This window comes from Aethalodelphis obliquidens, unplaced genomic scaffold (genome assembly GCF_003676395.1).
Source record: "Aethalodelphis obliquidens isolate GAN/ISIS:26980383/991018 unplaced genomic scaffold, ASM367639v1 scaffold30, whole genome shotgun sequence".
In the NCBI taxonomy this organism is placed as follows: Eukaryota; Metazoa; Chordata; class Mammalia; order Artiodactyla; family Delphinidae; genus Aethalodelphis; species Aethalodelphis obliquidens.
In genome coordinates, this window is record NW_020837974.1 from 12,583,921 (window position 1) to 12,596,000 (window position 12,080).

Consider the following 12,080-nt stretch of genomic DNA (forward strand, 5'->3'; position numbering starts at 1 on the left):
GCAGAGGGCTTCCCTGATGGCGCAGGGGTTGAGAGTCCGCCTGCCGATGGCAGGGGACACGGGTTCGTGCCCCGGTCCGGGAAGATCCCACATGCCGCAGAGCAGCTGGGCCCGTGAGCCATGGCCGCTGAGCCTGCGCGTCCGGAGCCTGTGCTCCGCAACGGGAGAGGCCACAACAGTGAGAGGCCCGCGTAGAGAAAAAAAAAAAGAAATAGAGAGCAGAAAAGTAGTTGCCAGGGACTGCGGCTGGGGGGTGAAAGTAATAGGCGAAGTTGGTAAAATGGTACACTTTTCAACTATAAGATGAATAAGGTTAAACATGGTGACTCTAGTCGAGAAGGCTTCATTTTATATCTCTTTTTCACTTTGTTGTTTTCTGTTTTGATTTCTTTTCAATTTAGATTATATTACACATATTATTCATCAACTTTTTAACAGCTTTGTTCAAATATAATTTATATGCCCAAAAGTCACCTATACTAAGCATACAATTAAATTATTTTTAGTAAATGTATGGGGTTACGTAACCACAGTTCAGTTTTAGAACGTTTTCATCACACCAGTAAAATCCCTTCTGCCCATTTGCACTCAGGCCCCATGATCACCCTCAGTCCAAGGCAACCATTAATCTACTTGTGTGTCTATAGATTTGCTTTTTCTGAACATTTTGTAAAAGTGGAATCATGCAATATGTAATCTTTTCATCAGGCTTCTTTTACTTAGCATAATGTTTTGAGGTACATCTATATTGTAGCATGTATCAGTAGTTTATTCCCCTTTATTGCTGAATAATATTCCACTGAAAGGATATACCATATTTTATCTACTCATTCACCAGTTAATGAACATTTGTTTCTATTTTTTGGCTATTATTAATAATGCTGCCATAACATACAAACCTTTGAGTGGGTATATGTTTTCATTTTTCCTGCTGGATACGTAGGAATGAATTGCTGGATCATACAGTAAATTTCTATTCAATTTTTTTTAAGATACTGCCAAACTGCTTTTCCAAAGTGACTGTACCATTTTAATTTCCCCCAGTAATGTATGAAGGTTCTGATATCTCTACATTCTCACCAACATTTGTTATTCCCTGTCTTTTTGATTACAGCTATCCTTGTGGATGTGAAGTGGTATCTCATTGTGGTTTTTTGTTTGTTTTTTGCGGTACGCGGTCCTCTCACTGTTGTGGCCTCTCCCGTTGCGGACCACAGGCTCCGGACACACAGGATCAGTGGCCATGGCTCACGGGCCCAGCCGCTTCGCGGCATGTGGGATCTTCCCGGACCAGGGCACAAACCCGTGTCCCCTGCATCGGCAGGTGGACTCTCAACCACTGCGCCACCAGGGAAGCCCCCTCATTGTGGTTTTAATTTGCATTTCCCTGATGACTAACGATGATGAGCATCTTTTCCTGTGTTATTAGCCATTTGTATATCTTCTCAGATGAAATACTACTCAAATCTTTTGCCCATTTTTCTAAGTGGGTTGTTTGTCTTCTTATAATTGACTTTCAAGAGTTCTTTATATATTCTTTTTGTAAGTCCTTTATCTAATATGTGATTTGCAAATATTTTCTCCCAGTCAGTGGCTTGACTTTTCATATTCATAATGGTGTCTTTTGAAGTATAAAGTTTTTAATTTTGATGAAGTCCAATTTATCCTTTTTTTTCTTTTATAGATTATACTTTTGTTGTCGTACCTAAGAATGCTTTGCCATATACAAGGTCACAGAGACTTCCTTGTATATTTTCTTCTGAAAGTTTTATAAATTTAGCTCTTACATTTAAATCTTTGTGATCCGGTTGATTTTTGTGTATTATGTGAAGAGCCTAAATTAATCTTCCTGCATGTGGATATGCAGTTGTCCCAGAACCCTTTCCCATTTGAATGCCCTGGCACTTTTGTCAAGTCAATTGACCATAAATAGAAAGGTTTATTTCCAGACTCTGATTCTTATACCTTTGATCTATACGTCTATCCTCTTGTCAGTACCAGACTATCTTGATGACTATGTCTTTGTGTAGGATGTTTTGAAATTGGGAACTACGAGTTCTCCAACTTTCTTCTTCTTTTTTTAAGATTGTTCTGGCTCTTTTGGCTCCTTTGCATTTCCATAGAAATTTTAGGATCATCTTGTCAATTTCTACAAAGAAAAAGAGTCTGGTGGGGTTGTGATATGGGTTGCATTTAATCTACAGATCCATTTGGGCAGGATTGCCATCTTAACAGTATCGAGTCTTCCAAGCCACGAGTATGGAACGCCTTTCCATTTATTTAGACCTTCTTTAAATTCTCTCAAAAATGTTTTGTATTTTTCAGTGTACAGGTCTTATACTTCTTTTATTAACTTTATTCTTCAGTATTCACATCTTTTGGTGGTATTGTGAGAGAGATTTTTTTTAATTTCTTTTTTAATTGTTCATTGATACTATATAGAAATATGATTGAGTTTCATATATTGATCTTATAGCCTGGGATTTTGCCCAATTAGTTTATTAGTTCTAATAACAATAAACTCCTAGTTGTTTTGTGGATTCCCTTGGGTTTTCTATGTATAGGATCAGCCATCTGTTGAATAACTCCATTATCCTCCTTTCCCACATGGATGCCTTTTATTTCCTTTCCTTGCCTGATACAGAGTTTTAGAGACTAAAACTCACCTGATTCCTGGCAAATCTCCATGGTTTTGCTGATAATATAGGCAAGGGGACATAGCCAACTTCCACAATTTCACATGAGCCTCATAGAGGCAGAGGGAAGAATTGGTCCCTGCTGCAGCAGAGTCGTAAAAATGCTACTTTGCACAGACTTGTGGTTTCATGATTTCCCTCTTAGTGGGTGGTTCTTTCAGCAGCCTGACCAGAGCAGACATGAAAACCCCTGAAACAAACATGAAAGAGACCTGAGTAGACAGATAGGTGCCACACATTCTCCAACCTCATTTATATAACCCACTGGAAAATCTCTGATCTACACAGAACCTTATCTCCAAGCCTACATGTTGTTTTAAAACAAGCCTGGGTGTTTGGCTTTCTAGCATATTTTGTTCGTTTGTTTTGGTTTGGTATGGGTTTTTTTGTAGCCATGCTTTAGGAAGAGTGTTGGAGAAGAGATAACCAAGAGTTGAACTCAAAGGACACCAAAAAATGAAAGGATGATAGCTAACAGTGAGGGAAGAAATTGAAAAAGCATTAAACATTCATATAGATTTCCTGGATACCTCCTAGTGCAAGCCTTGTGCTCAAGAACTTAAAATCACCACTGGCAAAAGCCAAATGAAGGCAACTCTCCAGTTCTGGGCTGTGAGGGCATCAGCCGGGCAAGCCAAAACTCCAAATGCCCCCCGTCCACGTCTTCTGTGGCTGATGAATCAGACTCAAGTGCAATACTTTATAATTTTCCCTATGGAATTCTAGTGTGTTAGTCAACCCAGTGTTCTAGTCTTTCAAGATCTCTTTGGATTCTGATCCTGGGTTTTGAGCTGAAGACCAATAACGAAGCTGAGCAGTTATTTCTCACAGAGACAACCTTGCGTCCTCACAAAACTTAAATCCCATTCACTTCAGAGTGAGCTCATGAACTCCCATAGCTTCTTAAAAAGATCCTTATCAAGGAATATTAGAAAAAGATACACAATAACAAAAGAAAACCCCACCACCTAGCCAGGTTTCTCACTGTTGGAGTGGTAATTTATAGGTCATTTATAGGTAATTTATAGGTAATTTATAGGTAAACAAGGAAGGAGGCTAGACTGAGCCATGTGGGACGGATCCGTTGGAGACGTCAGTATGAGCTCGTATGTAGCCTAATGTAGATACAGGTGGTTGCGTATAGAACTATTTATAGATCTGTGAATATACACAAGTTAGTATATACACGTATGTTTCTGTACCCTGTCAGCAGAAGAGGCCTAAAAGAACGGACACCCCAGAAGCAACAAGCAGACATTCATCCAGATCTCGGTTTCTAATACCATTCTCCAATAAGAGGAAAGATAGATTCTAAGGGAAATAGCTAACTCTAGGATTAGGGCAGGAGATATACAAGATGAGCCTGGAGAGCATTAGAGTGCCAGAAAGTAAGAAAGTGCTAAAAAAGAAAAAACTTAATGGAGGTATGTCAAAGGATCACAGGAGCCAACTGAAAAGAGTTCCTGATGGCTAAACCTGGAGCAATTTGAGCAAAATGACAAGTCAAGTAACATTGCCTTATAACCCACAGTATAAATACCCATGATTCCATATATAAATAAATTAATAAATGTAGAAGAAGAGATAAGCCTCCCATGCAGAAGAATTCCAAATAATATATGTAGAAACTCTACCCTTAAGAATGGGGAGCCTAACTCCCCTCTCCTTAGGCGTAGGCTGTGTGTAGTGACTTCCTTCCAGAGAATACAGTATGAAGGGGCAGGGGGCTGCTCTAAAGTGGAGACAGCTGACAAATACGACTTCAGCCTGATGACCAAGGGCAACCTCAACAGTCATAAACCATGTTGACAGAATACCCTCTTGATATTATGTGATGAAAATGACATTTTACCTCTGTTCTCTTCCTCCCCCAAACGCTTAAATTCAGTCTTATTATAAGAAAAAAAAATCAAACACATTCCAATAGTGGAGCAGCCTACAAAATCCTGAAAAATGTCAAGGTCATAAAAATCAAGGAAATTCAGACAAACTGCCTCAGCTGAGAGGAACCCAAGGAGACACGGCAACTACATGTAATGTGGTGTCGTGAATAGGATCCTGGAACAGGAAAAGGATATTCTGTAAAGACTAAGGAAATCTGAATAAATAAAGTATGGACTTCAGTTATAATAATATATCAATATTGGTTCATTACGTGTAACAAATATTCCATACTAATGTAAGATGTTAATAGGGGAAACTGGGTGTGGGTTATATGGGAATACTCTACTAACTTCTCAACTTCTATGTAAATCTAAAATTGTTCTAAAAAATAAAGTCTATTTCAAAGAAAAGCCAACATTACCACCAAATTTGAAAAACCTTAAAGGGTTATTAGCATCAAGTATCTAGAAAATGTATTTGTGAGAAAACCTTAGTCCTTTATGATAATGGATAAATGAAGCATTGCTGAATTATCTCTGCCTCTCTGAGCAAGTTAATGTTTCTAAGAAAAGAGAAGGAAGGGGAGTAAGGGAAAGAAAATGCGTGTGTGTATGTGTGTGTGTGTGTGTGTGTGTCTTTGTGTATCTTTGTGTGTTTAAACAAGAGGAAAAAATGAATTCTAAATTGTTAAAACCTTGGATTGGAACTTAATCTAATTTATAAGCAGTTCCACTAGAGATGCGTGAGGATTTTTTGTTGTTGTTGTTAAAGAGAAAAACTAGTTTCAAGCATTATTAAGCCTTTTTTTCCCCCTCCCAGAAGCTAAGAAAACCATCTGTGAGAACCTGTTTGCATGTTTGTTTTCTACAATAAAATGCAAAATACTTCTTCCTGTTAGCGGATTATACCATATGTCTCTCCCTGTAACAAAATCAGCATGTTTATTAATGAACCCAATCAGAGGCAAAGATTTAGAAAGATTTAAGGAACCGAATTTTCCATTCAATATTTCAGCAAAAGAAACTTCTGGTTAGACATCGTTGTTGTGCTTGGAAAAGAAAAGCTTTGTTTTTGCTTTGAAATCAACTTACTTGGCAGGGGACACAGAGCAGGAGGAGAGCCCTTTGAAAATGTTCTCGTAAAAAAAGTCTGCGTTTAAGAATGGCCCTTTCTGCCTGATGATTCCCCTGCTGATTTATCCACAGTTTATATGTGATTAATATTTAATTTGATCAGTTTCATTTTTCCAGACAGACTAATTAAAGTGCTTCATGGCCCAAATCCTCCATATCTGAACGTCGTGGCAGGCCTGTGGGCTTCCTAGAGTGACAGGAAGCAAATGAGGTAGTTTCAGCCATATTAGCAAAGCAGTCCATGGTACCCACCATGGAAATGTCTGAGCGTTCCAATGCAAACCCTCCCTGGAAGCCCTGTTGACCATCTGAATAACCAAGTGGATTGGTGGCACTAGATATAGCACAGTCCATTGCAAAGAAAGAAGTCAGACTCAGCACCCACAAGACTGTAGTTCAGGGGCTTCCCTGGTGGCACGGTAGTTGAGAATCCTCCTGCCAATGCAGGGGACGTGGGTTCGATCCCTGGTCCAGGAAGATCCCACATGCCGCGGAGCAACTAAGCCTGTGCGCCACAACTACTGAGCCCGCGTGCTGCGACTACTGAAGCCTGCACGCCTAGAGCCGTGCTCCACAACAAGAGAAGCCACCCAATGAGAAGCCCATGCACCGCAACAAAGAGTAGTCCCCATTCACCACAACTAGAGAAGGCCCATGCACAGCAACAAAGACCCAACACAGCCAAAACTAAAATAAATAAAATAAATAAACTTATAAAAAAAAGACTGTAGTTCAAGTGCTGGTGCTGTCATGAGCCAGGCAAATGACTTCCTCTCTCTAGGCTCCAGTTTGCTCATCTGATAAATAAGGACTTCAGCTCTGTCGTCCTTTTATTTCTGACCTTGTGGAAGAGTGGACTTGCCAGCAGAGACCATAAGTAGTGGAAGTCTTGAAAGCCAGACTCTGGGGAGATTTTAGGGGAGATGCTCTGTTCTTTCTACTTGCTGGTGTAGACAGAGCCCTGGAAACTTCGTTCTCATGTCATTGTATTATTTTTCATGTGCTATGGCTTCTTAGAAATCTTATAAGAAAATAAAACACATTACCAGGGCACAACTTCAAGGAGAAAAAATGATTGATGAGCCCTTGGAAGGGCAAGGGCAGGCCATGGAGCCAACGTGAGGCTGGGCCAGAATAACCCCTTTACCTTCTTCACAGGGTCTGTTGGTGGCATTTTTGTGTTGTGGTCATGATACATATAGATCTCAAGGCAGCTAATTACCAAAGGTCAACTCTATCCTTGTAGGCAATACGAAAAAAATATCTCCTTGTTCTAATGAGCAAGTGAGAGCAGCAGGGAGGTTTGGGCGCCTTGGGTAACTATAGAAAGAACCATTTTAAAATTTGGGGACGTGGGAAGGTAGAGCTAAATATTTGCAAGCTGTTGATTTCTGAAAAGGCCGTGTAAGATTGCACCGGGAATCCTCGTGTGAAAGCCTTTTGATTGTTCAACTACCTTGTCTCTGGGATGGACACTTATCCATAGCCCCCAACCTGACTAAGTCCTCAGACACCCCGCCATCCAAAGAAAAACACATACACACCAACGAGCCGCAGGTCCTCCAGCAGTGCTCCTTAGCCCTTGGGTACTCTGGCTTCCCCTCAGATCTCTCTTATCTCTGTGGCTTTCTCTTCTCAGAGCAGCTGGCCTGGAGGCAAAGGGTAAGATGCTATGCTGTGTGGCCAGGCCAGAGGGAAGTCAGGGGCTACGGAGGCTGAGAAGCTGCCCAGGGGCCAGGATAAGGCTGTGTGGCTGACGGCAGCTTGCTCCCCCATTGAAGGTCTGAATGCCAGAGTTCCCAGGTGACTGCCAAGGGGCACCCAGATGGTCAGTGATCAGCTGTCATGTTGAATAGCAGCCTCGGGTGTGATGAGAGCACTGGGGAACCACGAGTGGAAGCTCTGAGCCTGTGTTGATTGGCTTTGCTAGAGGCCACCATTATGGAATGTTTAGTTCAATCCAGCAAACATTCCCTGGGGTCCTGTTCTTGCCAGGTAACAGAGCTAGATGCTGTGGATGCAGAGGTGGATAAAACGTGTCCCTTATCTGATGGACAGACAAAGATGAACAGATAAGCACCATTCATTATGACAGATACTAGATTATCTGGAAAGAACAACAGAGACAGACACCTCTGGATTGTTGAAAGTGTGTGGTTAGACAACCACTAATCCATCTCCCCTAATCACACACCATTCCAAGCCCCTGCTGCAGGAAGCATTCCTTTGAGTTCGTTAGAGCAGCATTCATTCTGCTAAGGAATGTTAAAAGGAAAGGTGTAACCTGAAAAGAATTATTCCATGAACAAATAAGTTTGGGAAATCGTGGGTTAAATGAAGTTAGACATGTTGCTTTCCTCGGCAGGTGGTTTTTAACTGCAGAACTTTTCAGAGCCTTGAGTGTACTCAGTGTAATTTGTGCGTATCCTAGAGGAGGACTGGTTTTGAGGGTCTTGACTTGAGAGCCTTTTCCCACAGAGTGTCTCCTTGGATCTGGGACCCTCGTGTCCTTAGCCCCAGCACAGTGTCCTTTCGGGAGCTAAGAATTTGGGGAGTGGGCTTCCAGTCCTGGCCCTACTCGCTATGGCTGTAATTGCATGGCCTTGGGAAATCTTCTAACCCTCTCTGATCCCATTTCCTCATCTAGAAAGTGTGGTAGTGACATCAGGCTGTCTTACAGGATTGTTATGAAATGTTTTATGTAAAAGCAGTTTGTACCAATAAGGACCAACATTATAATTGCTGCCTAGTGACAACAATGGTTATGACAAAGCCCTCCAGGCCTTAATTCCTTGTCTGCCCTGAGGCTTGTGACCTCTCCCCCTTTCCAGAGATTTCTCTTTCCTTATGTTCTTTACTCATCTCTCTGGGCTACTTCTTTTTTTGTTGTTGTTTTTTAAAATTTATTGATTGATTGATTTTTGGTTGAGTTGGGTCCTCGTTGCTGTGTGTGGGGGCTACTCTTCGTTGTGGTGCACGGGCTTCTGATTGTGGTGGTTTCTGTTGTTGCGGAGCACAGGCTCTAGAGCGCAGGCTCAGTAGTTGTGGCACACGGGCTTAGCTGCTCCACGGCATGTGGGATCTTCCCGGACCAGGGATTGAACCCGTGTCCCCTGCATTGGCAGGCAGATTCCTAACCACTGCGCCATCAGGGAAGTCCCTGGGCTACTTCTTGTAACCATCCCTTACATTAAACCCCAGAGGCTTCTGGTTTTGAAACCTTTTATTTTACCGCGGACCATTTTCTCTCAGGCTTTCCATTGTCAGCATCCCCTGTATATTGATGGGCACCCATGTTTCTGTCTCTAGTGTTACCTTCTCTCCTAAGCTCTGCATCCAGACTGCCAGCTTCTCACCAGGTATGTCTGTGTGACTGCCTCCAAGTCCACACTACTCCGTCTCACTGTTTACTGTTCCCCATATGCCGTGCTTCTTCGTAACCAAGTGTCATCTTAAGTGCTTCTGGGGAACTCCTGCCCATCTTTCAAAACCCAGCTTAACTGTCTCTTCTTTGCGTGCTCCCTCCTCTGCGCTCCCAGAGGACTCTGTACCTACATCTGGCACATCACTGCTCACGCTGGCATTGTGGTTATTGGTGTGGGTTTAGTGCCGTCAAGGACTGTACCTTGTTTGTGTTTAAATCCTCATCCTTGAGCAGACTGCAGGGCACGTGGTAAGTCTCTTAAGCTGGATGCCTGTACCTCATTCTAGTCATGCCTGTGCAGCAGAGGGGGGTTTCATCTTTAATGCCACATGGGGCCTTACACCAGAGGCCTGAACCTGCTGGGGGACAGTTTTGTTCTCTTCCCCGCTGGCTAGGGCTCGCAGGTACCCGGAAGCAGAAGCCCCACAGAGGGTCCAGAGGAGGCCGCAGGTGCCTCTGCGGCAGCTGCCCCTTGGCTCTCAGCCCGCCGGTGGTCCCAGCTCCCAGCCCGGCTGTGGCGGTTAGCAGGAGGCCACCCTCTCCTCCCCAGCTCGGCCAAGTCATGTTGATATTCCGGCAGCATAGCCAGGCTTGTTATTGAGCACATGCTTTGCAGATTAGCCTGTTTGTATAGCCAATCGAACATGTGCTCCATTAAAAATTAAAGCATCGTGTTTTAAGGATGGAGCAGGAGACCTCAGCTGCCACTGTGCAGCAGGCAGGCAAAGCCCCAGAGCCCATTAGCATAGGTTACAGCAAACGTTAATCAGCGCCAGCGCAGTTAAGTAATGCAGATGTGTCCTCCAGTCCCGGAGGCCGCCGTATCACAGGAGCTGTCGGGAGCAGTCAGCTCGGATGCCGAGTGTCAATATCACCTTTTGTGTTTGTGCACATCCACCAGCCAGCCGAGAGGCAATGATCAAGATGACTGCGGGCCCTGCTTCCAGAAGCCGGAGCAGGGAGTTTGCATGCGGCTCACAGGGAAGCAGGAGCATTTTGCCAAGTAGCCAAGAGGACCCAAAGTAAACAGCTGCAATATGTTCCATGAACCGAACCCAGCTGCACCCTGGGAGCGGCGTCCAAGCCAGGTGGAGTGGGGGCAGGCTTTCTACCTTCACTCTACGGCTCTCTGCTTGCGGGCAGGCGAGGACTGATGTGTGTTCTTCCCAGGCTGGCACAAGTGTAGGGACACCTCACTGTATCAGAAGTTGGAGTTCCTACAGCTCCCACTGTGCAAACAGGGCCTGATTCCGAGCAGCGATGTGTTGTTCCTGAGGCCCAGGCACGTGGTTCTCTGGTCCAGGTGGCTCTACCCTTGGTCCCTAAACAGACGCTCTATGTGAAGTTGAGGAGGAAGTCACCATTTGTGCTGCCCGCGCTAAGAAGCGACTGATCATAGAACGAAAAGATCAACTTACCACTGGGCCAGTTCTTCGCTCTACTAGTAGTTCGTTACTAGCAGCTACAGGGGGACCCTTTAGGGAAAAGACTAATACCTTCTGACATTCACCCATCAACCCCTGGGAGCATTCCCTCCAGTCACTGTCAGTAGCAGGTACAGTTACTGAGCCCCGTGATGGAAACCTCTGTTATCAAGACAAGATGAAAATAAGCTCAGGGGCTTCCCTGGTGGCGCAGTGGTTGAGAGTCCGCCTGCCGATGCGGGGGACATGGGTTCGTGCCCCGGTCCGGGAAGATCCCACATGCCGCGGAGCGGCTGGGCCCGTGAGCCATGACCGCTGAGCCTGCGCGTCCGGAGCCTGTGCTCCGCAACGGGAGAGGCCACAACAGTGAGAGGCCCGCGTACCGCAAAAAATAATAATAATAAATAAATAAATAAAGTAAGTAAGCTCAAGGTAATCAAGTATGGGACATCTTAACATAGAGCAGATTTCAATTGAGATAGTTAAGGTGTAGCTTCAGCTTTCTGAAGAAGGCACTGCTGTAGTACAACCCCTTCCTGAATATTATCGAATGTGTGAGGTGATAATGTAGCCACGAGAAAAATAGTAAAGAAGTGTATTCATCCTGTTTTCTTTCTGGATGGCTCAGCTCTGCTGCATTCCTAGGCCTAGCACATTGCCTGCTGTGACGTAGTGCATTGCTGTATGTAAGTGCACTTGTAGAAACGAGGCTCAGGAACAAAGGTTCCTAGGTTTCTTTCTCTTCCCCTTCTTCTCCCTGGATATAGATACGTTGTTCCTCCTTCATCTTAAAAAATGCTGCTTTGAAAGCTGCTTTGATAGAACCATGAGGTTCTATCGCTTCTACCCTTTCTTATCTACCACCCCTCTCCCAGTTTGTTGACGTTTTTGGCATTTTAGCGCACAGCTCTTTCCACTACGACTCAGAATTCACGCGGGCAGCCTGTCGGAGCCTCAGGGCTCCCAATTCCTGACCTCCTTGCCGCCAGTGGTCTTCCTTCCATCCACCTAAGCCACCCATCCCCATTGCCACACCCACCGTCTTGTCACTGCCAATAACAGTCCCAATTTTAGAGTTGTGATTTCCAAATCATCAGAGGCAAAGAGGTCAAGGATTGGGGAGTCCAGGATGCTCAGAACTCTCTGTTGTCTCCTCCTTGCCGTGTTCTGACCCCTTCCCGTGGCTGCTTCATCCCCTGCCTCCTTCGTCCCCTCCACTCGCTCGGTCACGCTGGCCTTTGGTCTGTCCTTCCAACAAACTGGGCTAGTTCGCACCTCAGAGGTTTGTTCTCTGTCCCCTCAGAGGGTCACTTGGCCCGTGTCTTCATTTCTTTGGGGTCTCTCTATTCAAATGCCATCTCCTGAGAGAGGCGTTCCCTGACCGCTCCGCCGAAACAGCAGTGCCCTGCACACCCCAGGTCACCCTCTCCTAATCCCGCTTTGTGACTGCTCATAGCACTCAGCCAACAACTACACACACACACACACACACACACACACACACACACACACACACACA

At 44.6% G+C, this 12,080-nt stretch overlaps 1 protein-coding gene across 5 annotated transcripts in view; it reads left to right on the forward strand.

Annotated features, from left to right (window-relative positions):
• Positions 1-12,080, forward strand: part of AUTS2 (activator of transcription and developmental regulator AUTS2) — a 1,119,937-nt gene that overhangs the window by 896,010 nt on the left and 211,847 nt on the right. The window lies entirely within an intron of this gene.